Source organism: Chlorocebus sabaeus, chromosome X, assembly GCF_047675955.1.
Source record: "Chlorocebus sabaeus isolate Y175 chromosome X, mChlSab1.0.hap1, whole genome shotgun sequence".
Lineage (NCBI taxonomy): Eukaryota > Metazoa > Chordata > Mammalia > Primates > Cercopithecidae > Chlorocebus > Chlorocebus sabaeus.
Genome location: NC_132933.1, coordinates 87,735,338 through 87,755,583, shown reverse-complemented (window position 1 = coordinate 87,755,583; position 20,246 = coordinate 87,735,338). Strand labels below are relative to the sequence as shown.

Here is a 20,246-nt window from a genome sequence, read left to right as displayed (position 1 = left end):
TGTCCATATTCTTTCCCAGATTTTGGATATTTAGGCCATTGTTTCTTTAAATAAATGTTTGTCCCTTTATGTCTCTTCTTTTTCTTTTAATATCATAATGCATATATTGATCCACTTGATTGTGTCCCATAAGTCCTTTTAGACTTTCTGCACTTCTTTTTTATTATTTTTGTTTCTCTGACTAATAATTTCAAATTACCTGTATTCAAGTTTGCGGCTTCCTTCTTCTGGTTGATCAAGTGTGATATTCAAACTGTCTAGTGATTTTTTCAGTTCACTTATTGTATTCTTTAGCTCGTAATTTTCTGTTGGGCTCCTTTTATGTTTTCAGTTGATTTGTTATTTTCATTTTATTTATGTATCATATTCTGAGCTTGTTGAGCATCTTTATGATGGATATTTGAATTGTTTGTAAAATAATTCATATATCTCCTTTACTTTAGGGTCAGTTCCTGGAGACTTAGTTTGTTGTTTTGGCTTTGTGCCATGTTTTCTTGTTTCCTTGTTTACTTTGTACCTTTATGTTGGATCCATGCATTTAAGAAAATGACCACCTCTCCAAATCTTTATAGGCTGGCTTTGTGCAAGGAAAGACCTTCACAAATCAGCCTAATTAGAGGGTCCTTTCAGACATTTTATGTGTATATTTCTTCTCTGGACTTGTATATGCAAATTTTTAATTAAAGAGATTTATTAGTTCACATCTCCCTTTAGTTCTTAGTTTCCCCCAGGCTTCTAGAGTGTACTGAACCATATCAGTGCTTTTTATCTAGTAAAATAAATTAAAGTCTGTTTTAAAGTAAAACAAGTTTCTTGGTCAGACCCCAAAAAGCTATAATGTTGAACACACACTTTACTCTTCTGTCTCCCCTCCCTGAAGGAGAAGCCTTTGAGCTGTGTTAACATCTGTCTTCTCTACTGCATGTCCTGTGGAATAGCAGCAAATCACTTACATCTCTTTTGTTTTCAGCATCCCCCAGACATCTAGAGTATGCCAGCCCTGTCCGCCTTCTGAGAGCGATGAGACAGAAACCCATTTCTCGAGCAGTCCCCCCAAAAAGACAGAATGTGGGACACATGCCACAACTTTTTCCCTTCCTAGAGAGAAGCTGAGAGTTGGGAGTTTCACCCTCTCATTCTATGCTGAGCTGGGAGGAGGGAGTATGGTGAGTGAGTGCTTTTTGTCTAAACTTTTGCCCTTGTTCTCAGTAGCCTTCAACCTAGCACACTTTTTCACGAGTCTCCAGATACAGGGAAGACAGAAATTATTTCCTCAGCCTTCCCCTGAAAAAGTCTTCATATTGGACATATGTTTCAGCCTTCTTCTTTTTCTCTCTAGGAAGAAGCCAAGAATTGGGAGTTTTCTGCTGATCATGCTATACTAAGCTGGGCAGAGAGACCATGGCGAGTGAGTACCATTAATTTTCCTACCAGCTTCAGTGTGGCTAGTTTTAGCTTGTCTGTGATGCAGGAGCCTTTTAACTAGTTTCTGGATTTCTCTTGAAGGGAATTGATCTGTGTATTTTTGCTTGTTGAATTGGTGTCTCCTTTGGGGGAAGAAGTTTTCTGACTTTCTATTTTGCCATCTTCCTGACATCACCAGTCTCTATTTTATTATTTGTTTTCTTTTTGTTGCTTTTGTTTCTTCTTCTCTTTTTTCCCTCCCTCCCTCCCTCCCTCCCTTCCTTCCTTCCTTCCTTCCTTCCTTCCTTCCTTCCTTCCTTCCTTCCTTCCTTCCTCCTTTCTTCCTTTCCTCCTTTCCTCCTCTCCTCCTTCTTTTCTTTTCTCTTTCTTTCTTTCTTTCTTTCTTTCTTTCTTTCTTTCTTTCTTTCTTTCTTTCTTTCTTTCTTTTTCGTCTTTTCTTTCTTTTCTTTCTTTCTTCTCTCTCTTTTTTCAGGGTCTTGCTCTGTCACCTAGGCTGCTGGAGTGCAGTGGCGTGATCAGAGCTCACTGCAGCCTTGAACTCCTGGCCTCATGTGGCCCTGTAGCTAAGACTACAGGCATGTGCCATCATGCCTGGCTGATTTTTGTTTCATTTTTGTAGGTATCAGGTCTCAACATGTTGCCCAGGCTGGTCTCAAACTCCTGGCCTCAAGCAATTCTTCCATGTCAATCTTCCAAAACACTGGGATTACAGGAATGAGCCACCATGCCTGGCTTGTTACCCCTGTTTCTTGTTATTATTTAACTACTATTTCAGCCCCACATTCTTTCTCATCTCCTACTGGGATTCTGATAATAACAGACAGTGGTCCTGTCTTTTGTTATTATTCCACAGATCCCTGAGGCTCTCTTCTTTTTGTTTCTTTTTCATGATACTTTCTCTTTGTTTGGATTGAATAAGTTTTGTTGATATGTCTTTAGCTTCACTGATTCTGTTCCTCACCTCTAATCTAGTATTGAGTCCATCTGATGAGTTTTAAATTTTATTTTGGCTATTTTTATTTTTTAATTTTATAATTTACATTTGGTTCTTTTTAAAAAATAAATAACTCCTTTATTTTTGTTGAGATATTCTGTTTGCATTTGTTTAAAGATATTTTTAATTACTTGTTGAAGCATTTTTATGAGAGCGGTTTTAATTTTCTTATCAGTTGACTCCAACTTCAGAATAATATTGGTATTAATATCAGTTAATTATGTTTTCTCAGTCAAATTGTAGTTTTCCTAGTTCTTTGCATAAGGAATTATTTTCCATTTTATCACGGATATTTTGGTTACTATTTTAGGAATTTCTTGATTCTTAAATCTATTTTAGCAAGCAGTGATCCTGTTTAGGTTTAGAATATAGGTTCTGACCTATTTTTGTGGGTTTTAGGTCTAATGACAATTTAGTTTTCAGAACCATTCTGATGTATTTTGTCCTTCCGATGGTGCTTCAGTTTCCATTTATTCCCTATTAGTGCCATCTGCCATGGCACAAAGCACTCTGCTGGGCCACCTGGTGTCATTGAGCCACGTTATCCTGTAGGGGTTGAGGCAGAAGCTACTGGGACTGAGTCTTCTTGTGCCAATTAATAGAGGACTAAGAGATGATGGTGCCCTGGGTTTGGAATGGAAATTGGGTGGACCAGCCCTTCTCTGCTTCCACTGCAGGTAGACCAGCCTGCAAGCACTACAGGTGTTTAGCCTGCAAGCACTACAGGTGTTGAGCACTACAGGTGTTGGGTTGGACTGCTGGAGCTTCACTGCTACTCCTGTGAGCTGTCAGTGTCCCAGTTGTGTATCAGGAGTTAAGATGGCCCATCAGGGTTCTGAAACTACTTATATGGGCAGATCAGGTCACCTGCTGATGACCTCGTTGTGGGTGGAAGCTGGATTGTCCAGGAGCTTTGCAGCTGCCTCTCTGTGCAAATCAGGTTATTCTCAGGTACTTTGGTTGTAGAACAGGAGTTGGGGCTGTCCGCTAGGTCTCTGTTGGGCTTTTTATCAGAACATAGATCAGAGAAAGCAAGGTTAAGTTTGTTTTTGTTTTTGTTTTTGTTGTTTATGCCTGTTGGCAATTCTGGATTGCAGGTGTCCCCAATGCCTAGTCTGAGATATTTAGGAGGTAAAAAGAAAACTCAGGGAAATCATAGCATTCTTATTCCTCAAATCTTTAGGTTGCTAACTCATATAGTTTCTTACCATATTTCAGAGTCCTTTTATTTTTTCTGTTCAGTAATTTCCAGAGTATTTACTTGAATTTAGAGGATGGTAGCATGGAAAAGTAAGTTTACAATATCTTGTTCCAGAGTTTCTGGATATATATTAATGGTGAAACTAACAAGATTTGGTGATGGATTGCATTTTGGATGTGAGTGAAAGAGACTCAAGGGTCGTTCCAAGGATTTTATCCTAAGCAACAAAGTTAGTGGTGGCAGCATCTACCAAGAAGGGAGACAATGGAGGAAGACCAGGTTTGGTAGGACTAGGGCTGGGAATTAAGAGTTTGTTAAGTTTGAGATATGTGAGTGATAATGTCTATTACAAAGTTGGATTTACAAATATGTATTTCAAGGATGGAGATATAAATTTGGAAATCATCAGATTATAAGTTGTAAATATAGCTGTGAGACTCAGTACAATGACTTAGTGAATAAGTATAGATAGAGAATGAGTCCAAGGACCAGCTCTGGCACATTCCAACATTTCAAGTTCAGGAAGGAAAAGAATCGAGTGAAAGAGATGAGAATGAGTAGCTAGTAAGGTAGGAGGAACATAAGAAGAAATTATTGTCATGAAATCCAAGGGAAGTATTTCCAGAATGAGGGCAAAATCAATTGTCACAAATGTTGCTGAGCGATCAAACTAAATGTGATTTGAGGATTGACTATAGGATTTAACAATATAGAGATTATCAGTGACCTTAGTGAGAGAGATTTCAGTTGGAGGCTTGAAATCAAAGATTGATTGAAGTGTGACAAGAGAGTGACAATACATGGTATGGAGACACAGGGAATAGACAACTCTTTGGAGGAATTTTCTTTTGTTTTAATTTTTAATTTTTGTGGGTACATAGTAGGTATATATAGTAATGAGGTACATGAGATATTTTGATATAGACATGTAAGACATAATAGTCACATCATGGAAAATGGGTCATCCATACCCTCAAGCATTTATCCTTTGTGTTAAAACAATCCAATTATACTTTTTTAGTTAATTTAAAATGTACAATTAAATTATTATTCATTATAGTCAACATTTTTTGCTATCAAATATTAGGGCTCATTCATTCTTTCTTTCTAATTTTTGTATCGATTAATCATCCCCACTTTCCCCAAAAACCCCTACTACCCTTCTCAGCCTCTGATAACCATCCTTCTACTCTCTATCTCTACAAGTTCAATTGTTTTGAATTTTAGATCCCACAAATAAGTGAAAACGTGTGATGTTTCTCTTTCTCTTCTTGGCTTATTTCACTTTACATAATGACTGTGTCATGTGATTTGAATGCCAACTCAGTGGCAGTACAAGAGAACACTAGATGGACGTCTAAGGTTTTTTACTTCAGTCCCTGACACCGGGATGGCACCTCTGGACTCACCTGGGACCTGAGGGACCTCACTGCCCTGAAGGGAAGGATGCAGGCCTGGCCTGGATTGCTTTGCCACCTTCTGATTAAAGAGCTGCAGGGCTTGGAGTGAACATAGACAGTAACAAAGGAGTGGTTACATCAGGCCTTGGGTGAGACCTAGTGCTGTACTGGACTCAGGTCTGACCCAGCACAGTCATAGTGGTGGTGGTGCTTGTGTCACTCTACTCCCACCTATAAGTGGCTCAGAGTGCAGAAAGAGACTCTGTGTGGAGGAAAGAAAGGGAAAAGAACAAGCATCTGCCTGGTAATCCAAAGAATTTTTCTGGGTCTTGTCCAAGACCATCAAGGCAGTACATCTGTAAGTCTGCAAGAACCACTGTGTTACTGGGCTTGGGTTGCCCACAAAAGCAGATACAGATTAGAACACAACACATAAGTACTTTCAAATATCTGGAAAGCCTTCCCAAGAAGGAAAAGAACAAACAAACTCAGACAATGAAGACAACAATAAATCCTTAACTCTTCAATACCCAGACACCAAAGAACATATACTAGCATCAACACTATCCAGGAAAGCATGACCTCACCAGGTGAACTAAATAAGCCACCAGGGGCTAATCCCAATAAACAGAGATACATGCTCTTTCAGACAGAGAATTCAAAATAGCTGTATTGAGGAAACTCAAAGAAATTGAAGATAACACAGAGTTGGAATGCGGATTTCTCTCAGATATATTTAACAAAGCAATTAAAATAATTTTTAAAAATTAAGCAGGAACTCTGGAGCTCAGAAATTCAGTTGACATACTAAAGAATGCATCAGAGTCTCACAACAGCACAACTGACCAAGCAGAAGGAAAAATAATGAGCTTGAAGACAGGCTATTTGAAAGTACATATTTAGAAGAGACAAAAGAAAAAAAATGAATCACACCTATGGGATCTAAAAAATATCCTCTAAGGGCCAAATCTAGTGACCTTAACGAAGAGGTAGAGAAAGAAAGAGATAGGGGTAGAAAGTTTATTCAAAGAGATAATAACAGACAAGTCTCAAACCTAGAAAAAGCTATTAATATCCAAGTACAAGAAGTTTATAGAACACCAAGAAGATTTAACTGAAAGAAGACTAACTCGAGGTATTTAATAATCAAGCTCCCAAAGGTCAAGGATAAAGAAAAAATCCTAAAAGCAGCAAGAGAAAAGAAACAATTAACATACAATGGAATGTCAAAATATGTGGCAGCAGACATTTCAGTGGAAACCTTACAGGCCAGGAGAGAGGGCATGATGTATTAAAAGTGCAGAAGGGAAAAAACTCTCACCCTAGAATAGTATATCTGGTGAAAATATCCTTCAAACCTGGGGAAACAAAGGCTTTGCCAGACAAATAAAAGCTAAGGGATTTAATCAATAACAGACCTATCCTACAAGAAATGCTAAAGGGAGTAGTTCAGCTAGAAAGAAAAAGATGTTAATAAGCAATAAGTAATCACCTGAAGGTACAAAACTCACTGGTAATAGTAAGTACACAGAAAAACAGAGAATAGTATAACATGTCACTGTGGTGTGTAAACTACTCATATCTTAAGTAGAGAGACTAAATGATGAGTCAATCATAAATAATAACTAAAAACTTTTCAAGATGTAGACAGTATAATATCAATAAAACAGTAAAAAGTTAAAAAGCAGGGGACAAAGTTAAGTAATAGAGTTTCTATTAATTTTCTTTTTGCTTTTTCTTTAATGCAAAGACCATTAAGTAGTTATCAGGTTAGAATAATGGATTATAAGATAGTTTTGCAATCTAATGGTAAACCTTGAACTAAAAAACATATGGATACAAAAAAATAAAAATTAAATAAAATAAATTATATCACCAGAGAAAGTCACCTTCAGTAAAGAAAGACGGGGGAGCGGAGCAAGATGGCTGAATAGGAATAGCTCCAGTCTCCAACTCCCAGTGCGAGCGACACAGAAGACTGGTGATTTCTGCATTTTCAACTGAGGTACTGCGGTCATCTCACTAGGGAGTGCCGGACAATCGGTGCTGGTCAGCTACTGCAGCCCGACCAGCGAGAGCTGAAGCAGGGCAAGGCATCGCCTCACCTGGGAAGCACAAGGGGGAAGGGATTCCCTTTTCCTAGCCAGGGGAACTGAGAAACACAACACCTGGAAAATCGGGTAACTCCCACCCCAATACTGCGCTTTAGGCAAACGAGCACACCAGGAGATTATACCCCACACCTGGCCGGGAGGGTGCCACGCCCACGGAGCCTCCCTCATTGCTAGCACAGCAGTCTGCGATCTAACTGCAAGGCAGCAGGGAGGCTGGGAGAGGGGCACCCGCCATTGCTGAGGATTAAGTAGGTAAACAAAGCCACTGGGAGGCTCGAACTGGGTGGAGCTAACAGCAGCTCAAGGAAACCTGCCTGTCTCTGTAGACTCCACCTCTGGGGACAGGGCACAGCTAAACAACAACAACAACAAAAAAAGGTGCAGAAACCTCTGCAGATGCAAACGACTCTGTCTGACAGCTTTGAAGAGAGCGGTGGATCTCCCAACACACAGGTTGAGATCTGAGAAGGGACAGACTGCCTGCTCAAGTGGGTCCCTGACCCCTGAGTAGCCTAACTGGGAGACATCCCCCACTAGGGGCAGTCTGACAACCCACACCTCACAGGGTGGAGTACACCCCTGAGAGGAAGCTTCCAAAGCAAGAATCAGACAGGTACACTCGCTGTTCAGCAATATTCTATCTTCTGCAGCCTCTGCTGCTGATACCCAGGCAAACAGGGTCTGGAGTGGACCTCAGGCAATCTCCAACAGACCTACAGCTGAGGGTCCTGACAGTTAGAAGGAAAACTATCAAACAGGAAGGACACCTACACCAAAACCCCATCAGCACATCACCATCATCAAAGACCAGAGGCAGATAAAACCACAAAGATGGGGAAAAAGCAGGGCAGAAAAGCTGGAAATTCAAAAAATAAGAGCGCATCTCCCCCTGCAAAGGAGCGCAACTCATCGCCAGCAACGGATCAAAGCTGGACGGAGAATGACTTTGACGAGATGAGAGAAGAAGGCTTCAGTCCATCAAACTTCTCAGAGCTAAAGGAGGAATTACGTACCCAGTGCAAAGAAACTAAAAATCTTGAAAAAAGAGTGGAAGAATTGATAGCTAGAGTAATTAATGCAGAGAAGGTCAAAAACGAAATGACAGAGATGAAAACCATGACACGAGAAATATGTGACAAATGCACAAGCTTCAGTAACCGACTGGATCAACTGGAAGAAAGAGTATCAGCGATTGAGGATCAAATGAATGAAATGAAGCGAGAAGAGAAACCAAAGAAAAAAGAAGAAAAAGAAATGAACAAAGCCTGCAAGAAGTACGAGATTATGTAAAAAGACCAAATCTACGTCTGATTGGGGTGCCTGAAAGTGAGGGGGAAAATGGAACCAAGTTGGAAAACACTCTTCAGGATATCATCCAGGAGAACTTCCCCAACCTAGTAGGGCAGGCCAACATTCAAATTCAGGAAATACAGAGAACGCCACAAAGATACTCCTCGAGAAGAGCAACTCCAAGACACGTAATTGCCAGATTCACCAAAGTTGAAATGAAGGAAAAAATCTTAAGGGCAGCCAGAGAGAAAGGTCGGGTTACCCACAAAGGGAAGCCCATCAGACTAACAGCAGATCTCTCGGCAGAAACTCTACAAGCCAGAAGAGAGTTGGGACCAATATTCAACATTCTTAAAGAAAAGAATTTTCAACCCAGAATTTCATATCCAGCCAAACTAAGTTTCGTAAGTGAAGGAGAAATAAAATCCTTTACAGATAAACAAATGCTTAGAGATTTTGTCACCACCAGGCCTGCCTTACAAGAGACCTTGAAGGAAGCACTAAACATGGAAAGGAACAACTGGTACCAGCCATTGCAAAAACATGCCAAAATGTAAAGACCATCGAGGCTAGGAAGAAACTGCATCAACTAACAAACAAAATAAGCAGTTAATATGATAATGGCAGGATCAAGTTCACACATAACAATATTAACCTTAAATGTAAATGGGCTAAGTGCTCCAATTAAAAGACACAGACTGGCAAACTGGATAAAGAGTCAAGGCCCATCAGTCTGCTGTATTCAGGAGACCCATCTCACATGCAGAGACATACATAGGCTCAACATAAAGGGATGGAGGAAGATCTACCAAGCAAATGGAGAACAAAAAAAAAGCAGGGGTTGCAATCCTAGTCTCTGATAAAACAGACTTTAAACCATCAAAGGTCAAAAGAGACAAAGAAGGCCATTCCAGAATGGTAAAGGGATCAATTCAACAGGAAGAGCTAACTATCCTAAATATATATGCACCCAATACAGGAGCACCCAGATTCATAAAGCAAGTCCTTAGAGACTTACAAAGAGACTTAGACTCCCATACAATAATAATGGGAGACTTCAACACTCCACTGTCAACATTAGACAGATCAACGAGACAGAAAGTTAACAAGGATATCCAGGAATTGAACTCATCTCTGCAGCAAGCAGACCTAATAGACATCTATAGAACTCTCCGCCCCAAATCAACAGAATATACATTCTTCTCAGCACCACATCACACTTATTCCAAAATTGACCACATAATTAGAAGTAAAGCACTCCTCAGCAAATGTACAAGAACAGAATTATAACAAACTGTCTCTCAGACCACAGTGCACTCAAACTAGAACTCAGGAGTAAGAAACTCAATCAAAACCGCTCAACTACATGGAAACTGAACAACCTGCTCCTGAATGACTACTGGGTACATAACGAAATGAAGGCAGAAATAAAGATGTTCTTTGAAACCAACGAGAACAAAGATACAACATACCAGAATCTCTGGGACACATTTAAAGCAGTGTGTAGAGGGAAACTTATAGCACTCAATGCCCAAAAGAGAAAGCTGGAAAGTTCTGAAATTGACACTCTAACATCACAATTAAAAGAACTAGAGAATCAATAGCAAATACATTGAAAAGCTAGCAGAAGGCAAGAAATAACTAAGATCAGAGCAGAACTGAAGGAGATAGAGACACAAAAAACTCTCCAAAAAATCAATGAATCCAGGAGTTGGTCTTTTGAAAAGATCAACAAAATTGACAGACCACTGGCAAGATTAATAAAGAAGAAAAGAGAGAAGAATCAAATAGATGCAATAAAAAATGATAAAGGGGATATCACCACCGACCCCACAGAAATACAAGCTACCATCAGAGAATACTATAAACACCTCTACGCAAATAAACTAGAAAATCTAGAAGAAATGGAAAATTTTCTGGACACGTACACTCTTCTAAGACTAAACCAGGAAGAAGTTGTATCCCTGAATAGACCAATAGTAGGCTCTGAAATTGAGGCAATAATTAATAGCCTACCAATCAAAAAAAGTCCAGGACCAGATGGATTCACAGCTGAATTCTACCAGAGGTACAAGGAGGAGCTGGTACCATTCCTTCTGAAACTATTCCAATCAATAGAAAAAGAGGGAATCCTCCCTAACTCGTTTTATGAGGCCAACATCATCCTGATACCAAAGCCTGGCAGAGTCACAACAAAAAAAGAGAATTTTAGACCAATATCCCTGATGAACATCGATGCAAAAATCCTCAATAAAATACTAGCAAACCGGATTCAGCAGCACATTTAAAAGCTTATCCACCATGATCAAGTGGGCTTCATCCCTGGGATGCAAGGCTGGTTCAACATTCACAAATCAATAAACGTAATCCAACACATAAACAGAACCAAAGAGAACAACCACATGATTATCTCAATAGATGCAGAAAAGGCTTTTGAAAAAATTCAATAGCCCTTCATGCTAAAAACTCTCAATAAATTTGGTATTGATGGAAACTACCTCAAAATAATCAGAGCTATTTATGACAAACCCACAGCCAATATCATACTGAATGGGCAAAAACTGGAAAAATTCTCTTTGAAAACTGGCACAAGACAGGGATGCCCTCTCTCACCACTCCTATTCAACATAGTGTTGAAAGTTCTGGCTAGGGCAATTAGGCAAGAGAAAGAAATCAAGGGTATTCAGTTAGGAAAAGAAGAAGTCAAATTGTCCCTGTTTGCAGATGACATGATTGTATATTTAGAAAACCCCATTGTCTCAGCCCAAAATCTCCTGAAGCTGATAAGCAACTTCAGCAAAGTCTCAGGATACAAAATTAATGTGCAAAAATCACAAGCATTCTTATACACCAGTAACAGACAAACAGAGAACCAAATCATGAATGAACTTCCATTCACAATTGCTTCAAAGAGAATAAAATACTAGGAATCCAACTTACAAGGGATGTAAAGGACCTCTTCAAGGAGAACTACAAATCACTGCTCAGTGAAAAAAAAAAAGGACACAAACAAATGGAAGAACATACCATACTCATGGATAGGAAGAATCAATATCGTGAAAATGGCCATACTGCCCAAGGTTATTTATAGATTCAATGCCATCCCCATCAAGCTACCAATGAGTTTCTTCACAGAATTGGAAAAAACTGCTTTAAAGTTCATATGGAACCAAAAAGGAGCCCGGATCTCCAAGACAATCCTAAGTCAAAAGAACAAAGCTGGAGGCATCACACTACCTGACTTCAAACTATACTACAAGGCTACAGTAACCAAAACAGCATGGTACTGGTACCAAAACAGAGATATAGACCAATGGAACAAATCGGAGTCCTCAGAAATAATACCACACATCTACAGCCATCTGATCTTTGACAAACCTGAGAAAAACAAGAAATGGGGAAAGGATTCCCTATTTAATAAATGGTGCTGGGAAAATTGTCTAGCCATATGTAGAAAGCTGAAACTGGATCCTTTCCTTACTCCTTATACGAAAATTAATTCAAGATGGATTAGAGACTTAAATGTTAGACCTAATACCATAAAAATCCTAGAGGAAAACCTAGGTAGTACCATTCAGGACATGGGCATTAGCAAGGACTTCATGTCTAAAACACCAAAAGCAACGGCAGCAAAAGCCAAAATTGACAAATGGGATCTCATTAAACTAAAGAGCTTCTGCACAGCAAAAGAAACTACCATCAGAGTGAACAGGCAACCTACAGAATGGGAGAAAATTTTTGCAATCAACTCATCTGACAAAGTGCTAATATCCAGAACCTACAAGAACTCAAACAAATTTACAAGAAAAAAACAAACAACCCCATCAAAAAGTGGGCAAAGGATATGAACAGACATTTCTCAAAAGAAGACATTCTTACAGCCAACAGACACATGAAAAAATGCTCATCATCACTGGCCATCAGAGAAGTGCAAATCAAAACCACAATGAGATACCATCTCACACCAGTTAGAATGGCAATCATTAAAAAGTCAGGAAACAACAGGTGCTGGAGAGGATGTGGAGAAATAGGAACACTTTTACACTGTTGGTGGGATTGTAAACTAGTTCAACTATTATGGAAAACAGTATGACGATTCCTCAAGGATCTAGAACTAGAAGTACCATATGACCCAGCCATCCCTTTGCTGTGTATATACCCAAAGGATTATAAATCATGCTGCTATAAAGACACATGCACACGTATGTTTATTGCGGCACTATTCACAATAGCAAAGCCTTGGAATCAACCCAAATGTCCATCAGTGACAGACTGGATTAAGAAAATGTGGCACATATACACCATGGAATACTATGCAACCATAAAAAAGGATGAGTTTCTGTCCTTTGTAGGGACATGGATGCAGCTGGAAACCATCATTCTTAGCAAACTATCACAAGAACAGAAAACCAAACACCGCATGTTCTCACTCATAGGTGGGAACTGAACAATGAGATCACTTGGACTCGGGAAGGGGAACATCACACACTGGGGCCTATCACGGGGAGTGGGGAGGGGGGAGGGATTGCATTGGGAGTTATACCTGAGGTAAATGACGAGTTGATTGGTGCTGACGAGTTGATGGGTGCAGCACACCAACATGGCATAAGTATACATATGTAACAAACCTGAACATTATGCACATGTACCCTAGAACTTAAAGTATAATAAAAATAATAAAAATTTTTTAAAAAGGCAGCAAGAAAAGGAAGAAGAAAGGGAAGATCACAGAACAAACAGAAAACAAATATCAAACTGGCATGAGTAAGTTCTTATTTATCAATAATAACATCAAATATAAATGGACTAAACTGAATCAAAAGATGTAGAGAGACTGATTAGATGAATAAAGAAGATCCATTGATCAGTTTCCTACATGAAACACACATTACCTGTAAAGACACACATAGTGCGAAAATGAAGGGATGGAAAAAGATATTCAATGCCAATGGAAACATAAAAAGAGTTCGAATAGCTATACTTACATCAGACAAAATAGATTTGAAGACAAAAACTATAAGAAGAAACACAGATCACTATAAAATGATAAAGGGGTCAATTCTACAAGATGATGTAACAATTTAAAGTGTATATGCACCCAACACTGGAGCATTCGGGTTTATAAAGAAAATGTTATTGATGCTAAAGAGAGAGAGAGACCTCAATACAATAATAGCTAGAGACTTCAACACCCCAATTTCAGCATTGGACAGATTTTCCAGACAGAAAACCAAGAAAAATAATCAGACTTAATCTAAACTGTAGGCCAGATGGATCTAATAGATATTTATAGAGCATGTCATCCAATGGCTGCAGAATACACATTCTTTTTCTCAGCACATGGATCATTCTCAAGGATAGACCATAAGTAAGGTCACAAAACAAGTCTCAAAAAATTGAAATATTATCAAACATCTTCTCTAACCGCAATGGAATAAAACTAGTAATCAATAAGAAGAGGAATTTTGGAAACTATACAAATTACACAGAAATTAAACAGTGTGCTCCTGAATGACCAGTGGTCAATGAAGAAATTAAGAAAGAAATTGAAAAATGTCTTAAAACAAATGAAAATGGAAAGACAACATACCAAAACCTATGTGATACTGCAAAAGCAGTCCTAATGGGTAGTATATATCTATAAGTGTCTGCATCAAAAAGGAGGAAACCTTTGGAATAAATAATCTAGTGATTCATCTTAAAGGACTAGAAAAGCAAGTACAAACCAAACCCAAAATTAGTAAAATAAAATTGACAATAAAGATCAGAGTAGAAATAAATCAAATTGAAATGAAGAAAACAATACAAAAGACCTAGGAAAGAAAAAGTTACTTTTTTGAAAAGTTAAGCAAACTTTACAAACTTTTAGCCAAACTAAGAAAAAGGAGAGAAGATACTAATAAAGTTAGAAGTGAAAAAGGATACATTACAACTGATACTGCAGAAATTCAGAGGATCATTAGTGGCTATGATGAGCTATATATGTTAGTAAAATGGAAAATTTATGAGAAATGGACAGTTTCCTAGGCACATACAACTTATCCAGCTTGAACAAGAAAGATATCCAAAACCTGAACAGATCAATAACAAGTAATGAGATCAAAGCTGTAATAACAAGTCTACTGATAAAGAAAAGCCTGGGGCCTGATGACTTCACTGATGAATTCTACCCAACCTTTAAAGAATGAAAAGCAATCCTACTCAAACTATTCCAAAAATTGGAGGAAGTGGGGGGACTTCCACAATCATTCTATGAGGTCAGTATTACCCTAACAAAACCCGGTAAAGACATATCAAAAAAAAAAAAAAAAAGAAAACTAGAGGTCAATATTGTTGATGAGTGTTGGTGCAAAAATCTTCAACAAACTCTAACAAACTGAATTCAACAATATATTAGAAAGATCATTCATCATGACCAAATTGGGTTTATCTCTGGGATGTAAGAATAGTTCAAAATACACATATCAATCAGTGATGTACATCATATCAACAGAATGAAGGATAAAAAAACATATGGTCATTTCGATTGATGCAGAAAAATCATGTGATAAAATTCAACATCACTTCATGATGGAAACCTGCAAAAGAACAGGGGATAGAAGGAACTTATCTCAAGATAATGAAAGCCATATATGACAGACCCACAGCTGGTTTCATACTAAATGGGGAAAAACTGAAAGCTTTTCCTCTAGATTCTGGAACACAACAAGGATGCCCACTGTCACCACTGTTATTCAGCATATTACTGGAATTCCTAGCTGGAGCAATGAGACAAGAGAAAGATATAAAGGGCATCTACATAGGAATGGAAGAAATCAAATTATCCTTGTTTGCAGATGATATGATCTTATGTTTAGAAAAACCTTAAAATTCCACAAGAAATCTACTAGAAATGATGAAAAATTCAGTAAAGTTTCAGGATACAAAATCGACATAACAACATTCAGTAGCATTTCTATATGCCGGCGATGAACAATCTGAAAAAGAAATTGAAAGAGTAATCCCATTTACAATAGCCACACATAAAATTAAACACCTCAAATTAACCAAAGAAGTGAAAGATTGCTATAATGAAAACTATAAAACACTGATGAAAGAAATTGAAGAGGACACCAAAATATGGAAAAAATATTCCATGCTCATGGATTGGAAGAGTCAATATTGTTAAAATGTCTACACCACTCCCAGTACTCTACAGATTCAATGCAATCCCTATCAAAATACCAACGACATTCTTCACATAAATAGAAAAAAAATCCTAAACTTTATGTGGCATGAAAAAAGACCAAGAATATGCAAAGCTAATCTAAGCAAAAAGCAGAAAACTAAAGGAATCACATTACTTGACTTCAAATTATATTATACTACAGAACCATAGTAACCAAAACACTGTGGTACTGGAATAAAAACAGATACACAGACCAGTAGAACAGAATAGAGAACCCAGAATTAAATCCACAGTCTTACACTGAACTCATTTTCAACAAAGATGCTAAGAACATACACTGGGGAAAAGCCAGTCTCTTCCATTAATGGTGCTGGGAAAACTGGATATCCATATGCAGAAGAATGAAACTAGACCCCTACTCTTGCCGTATACAAAAATCAAATTGAAATGGATGAAAGACTTAAATCTAAGACCTCAAAATATGAAATTATTACAAGAAAACATTGGAGAAAATCTGCAGGAAAATGATCTGGGCAAAGATTTTTTGAGCAGTACCCCACAAGCACAGGTAGCCAAAGTGAAAATGAACATATGGGATCACATCAAGTTAAAAAGCTTCTGCACTGCAAAGGGTACAACCAATAAAGTGAAGAGACAATCCACAGGATGAGAGAAAATATTTGCAAATTATGAATCTGACAAGAGATTAATAAGCAGAATATATAAGGAGCTCTAACAACTCTATAGGAAAAATAATAATCTGATCAAAAATGGGCAAAATATTTTAATAGGCATTTCTTAAAAGAAGACATACAAATGGCAAACAGGTATATGAGAAGGTGCTCAACATCATTGGTCATCAGAGAAATACAAATAAAAACTGCAATGAGATACCATCTCACCCCAGTTAAGATGGCTTATATTTAAATGACAGAGAATAACTAATGGTCGTGAGGATATGAAGAAAAGGGAACCCTTGTACACTGTTGGTGGTGTAACTTATTACAACCACTATGCAGAATAGTTTGGATGTTCCTCACAAAACTGAAAATTGAGCTACCATATGATCCAGCAGCCCCATTGCTGGGTATATACCCAAAGAATAGAAGTTTGTATATTTAAGTGATAGTTGCACTCTCATGTTTCTTGCAGCACTTTTCACAATAACTAACAGTTGGAAGCAACCTAAGTGTCCATCAACAGATGAAGGGATAAAGACAACTGGCACTTATACACAACAGAGTATTATTCAGCCATAAAAATAATGATATCCTCTTATTTGCAACAAGGTAGATGGAACTAGAGATCATTATGTTACATGAAATAAGCCAATCACAGAATGACAAACATCACATGTTCTCACTTGTTTGTGGAATCCAAAAATTAAAACAATTGAACTCATGGACATAGTTGAAGGATGGTTACCAGAGGCTGACAGAGGTAGTGAGAGGATGGAAGTGAGAAGGTAGAGATAAGTGATGGATACAAAAAAATAGTTAGAAAGAATGAATAAGACCTACTATTTATTAGCACAACAGGGTGATTGTAGTGAATAATAAGTGTAAATTTAAAAATAACTAAAAGAGTATAATTGTACTGTTTGTAACACAAATAATAAATACTTGAGGAGATGGATGCCCTATTCTCTTTGATGTGATTACTTGACATTGCATGCCTGTTTCAAAACATCTCATTTACCCCATAAACATATACACCTACTATGTACTCACAAAAATTAAAAATAAAAAAAATCAAAAATGTGAAACCAAATCAACATGGTTTTGTGGTATTTTGTTTTTGTTCTTAAGATTCAGAGGCTGGGTGTAGTGGCTCACACCCCAGTTTGTGTGGCTGAGATTGAAGGATTACTTGAGGCCAGGGGTTGAAGACCAGCCTGGGCAACATGGTGAGACCCCATCTATACAAAAAATAAAAAATTAGCCAGGCCTGGTTTGAAGCACTTGTAGTCCCAGCTACTCAGAAGTATAAGGTGGGAGGATCACTTGAGCACAGGTGTTCGAGGTTATAGTGAGCTATGATTGTGCCATTGCACTTCAGTGTGGGCTATACCCTGTCTCAAAAAAAAAAAAAAAAGATTTTGAAAGAATCACATATTTAGGGAAACGTTGGACATCTAGTACAAAGAACTTTTTAAAACTACCATTTGAGAGTCAGTTGCTGACCTGATTCATTATCACTCTTGAATATTTTAATACATATTTCCCACAAGCAAGGACATTCTCCAACATGATCACAGAGCATGCAGCAAAGTAACAATGATATCAGATATTAGATATTAGATAACATTCTAATCCTCAGATTTAATTCACATTCTACCAATTGTGTTAATAATTTTTTTTTTTTTGGAACATAGATCACTTCAAAATCATGTGTTACATTTATCTGTCATGTCTTTTTAGTATCCTTCAGTTGGGACAGTTTCCTATTCTTTCTTTGCCTTCTATGACCTTGGCTCTTTTGAAGATTACACACACTGTATTTACATCTGTATTTATTTTTATCTATAAATATTAAAAACCATGAATTCTAAAGCCAGTCCTGTATCACAGGGTTTGTTCTTGTTTTCTCTTTTTCTTTGTAACAATAAGAAACCTGACTTCTATTTTCCTTAATATATTTACTTGTTTGAGAAATTTCCTTGTAACCAATCTTTCATTTCCACCAGGATGCAGATAATCTCCTTATCTTGTTCAGGAATTGACCTCTCATTCCAGCACACCCTTTCCACACAGTTACCATTTTCACTGCTGTGGTCTGAATGTTTGTGCCCCCCACTGAAATCCATATGTTGATACCTAATTACTGATGTAAGGCTGTTAGGAGTTGGGGCCTTTAGGAGGTTATTAGGTTATAAGCGCAGAGTTTTCACGAATGTTATTATAAAAGATCCAAGATAACTTCTTTGCTCCTTCAGCTATATGAGGTTACCGAGAAAAGAAGGTTGTCTGTGAGCCAGGAAGTGGCCATCATCAGGCACTGAATTTGTGGGTGCCTCGATCTTGAACTTTCCTGTCTCCAGAACTGTGAGAAATAAATTTATGTTGTTTATAAGCTACCCAATTTATGGTATTTTGTTATAGCAGCCCAAACAGACTAAGACATTCTTCATTCTTTGACTCTGATAACTCATGCCAGGCTTCGCCTCCACAAGGATAGGGTCCTAAGCTTGTTTCAGCTCTGATACCCAATGCTGGGCTGGCCTCCAACATGGATACCCACCTTACTCTGCTTGGGCTCTAATATCCCAAGCTAGAGCACCCTGAGCATGGATACCTGCCTTATCCTGCTGGGGTTCTGATGCACTGGCTGTCCCTGTAAGTGGGCACCCTCTCTAACACACCCAGTCTCTGAGTCTTCTTTTTAGGTCTGCTCTCTGAATCTAATGGATGCCTTCATCATTACATTTAGCTCCGACACCCACAATAGGTGCGTTCCCCTCATCATCAATGCCCTTCTCACCTCCCTTGGGCTCTGGCATACCAGGATGCCCTCTAGGTGAATGCCCTCCTCATCCTGTTAGGGCACTGACACCCTATGCTAAGCTAACACAGGCACACCCCCTACTGTGGACATCTTTCTTGCTTTTGCTTTATTCTACCTAATGGCTTTAGTACTGAATTGTTTGAAAAAGGAGAAGGATTAATTGAATTTGACTAAAGTTGGCAGTTTGCCAAGGCAGTATGACAAAGCCAGAGACTGGCAAGGGAGTTGAAGATATGTACAAGAGATAATTAAGGTGATGGATTTTAGAATCTATACTGAATAAAGACATGAGAGGACATAGGGGCGATCGAGAGTCAAAGGTGACAAGATGAACGGAATAGATGTGCAATCAAAGAATTTTAGGAGTGCTCCTATTCTAGAAAGCCAGTAAAGAAAAGGGTGATAGAAAGTAGTATGCATGAAAATGAGACTTTGGAAGTGATATCATTACAGATAAAGGTCTAGGATCTGACCTAGGACAGGGTAGCTAAGCTAAGGTGGAGGAAGATTAGTTGAAGGTCAATAAAGGAACTGAGAGTACAGAAAACTATTGTTTGTGTCAGTAGAAAACTTCAGAAATACTTGGGGCAACAGGTAAATACTACTCTTAGCTCAAAATATTTCATACTGTGAGTTGAAACCCATTGGTTGGAGTCATGAAATCAATTTCATGTGTTATGGTCAGTAATTTTTAAAAGTTGAAATAGGAATAGAAAATATCAGAGTGCATTGGTACATAGTAAGGAGAAGTACTATTTAGTAATTTTGCACTTAGTAATGATGTAAAATGTATTGGCTATTATGGGTCATGTTTAAAACTATTTGGAGACTATTGCCTTAATGTAATCTGTGGCCTCCAGATATATCGTTGAGATGGTGACGGTGATAATGTTTACATTAGCCTGTGTAAGATTCCCAGCCTGCTGGATAAAATTAACATTCATAAAATCTTTCAAGTTACTGCTGAATCTTGTAATCTCTCTTTAAAAATCATCTATGATAGTGACTCTCAAAAGGATGATAAGACTGCTTTTTTGGGTGGTAGTAAGAGTTCCTCTGGGGGGACTTCTGCAAACTACCCAGACCTACTTTCCACCATGGTTGCAATAGTGGGGTTTTCTTTAGTGCTAGCAGTGATTTGTACTCAACT

At 38.1% G+C, this 20,246-nt stretch overlaps 1 protein-coding gene across 13 annotated transcripts in view; it reads left to right on the top strand.

Moving 5' to 3' along the window:
- ZC3H12B (zinc finger CCCH-type containing 12B) overlaps positions 1-20,246 on the top strand; it is a 423,636-nt gene that overhangs the window by 37,401 nt on the left and 365,989 nt on the right. For 11 of the 13 annotated variants that reach the window (XM_037994695.2, XM_073013621.1, XM_073013617.1 and 8 more), the window contains exon 2: positions 1,340-1,408. The gene's annotated coding sequence lies outside the window, so the exon portion shown is untranslated. Of the gene's footprint in view, positions 1-970; positions 1,167-1,339; positions 1,409-20,246 lie in introns of all 13 variants that reach the window. The other 2 variants (XM_073013615.1, XM_073013616.1) reach the window with 1 other exon arrangement.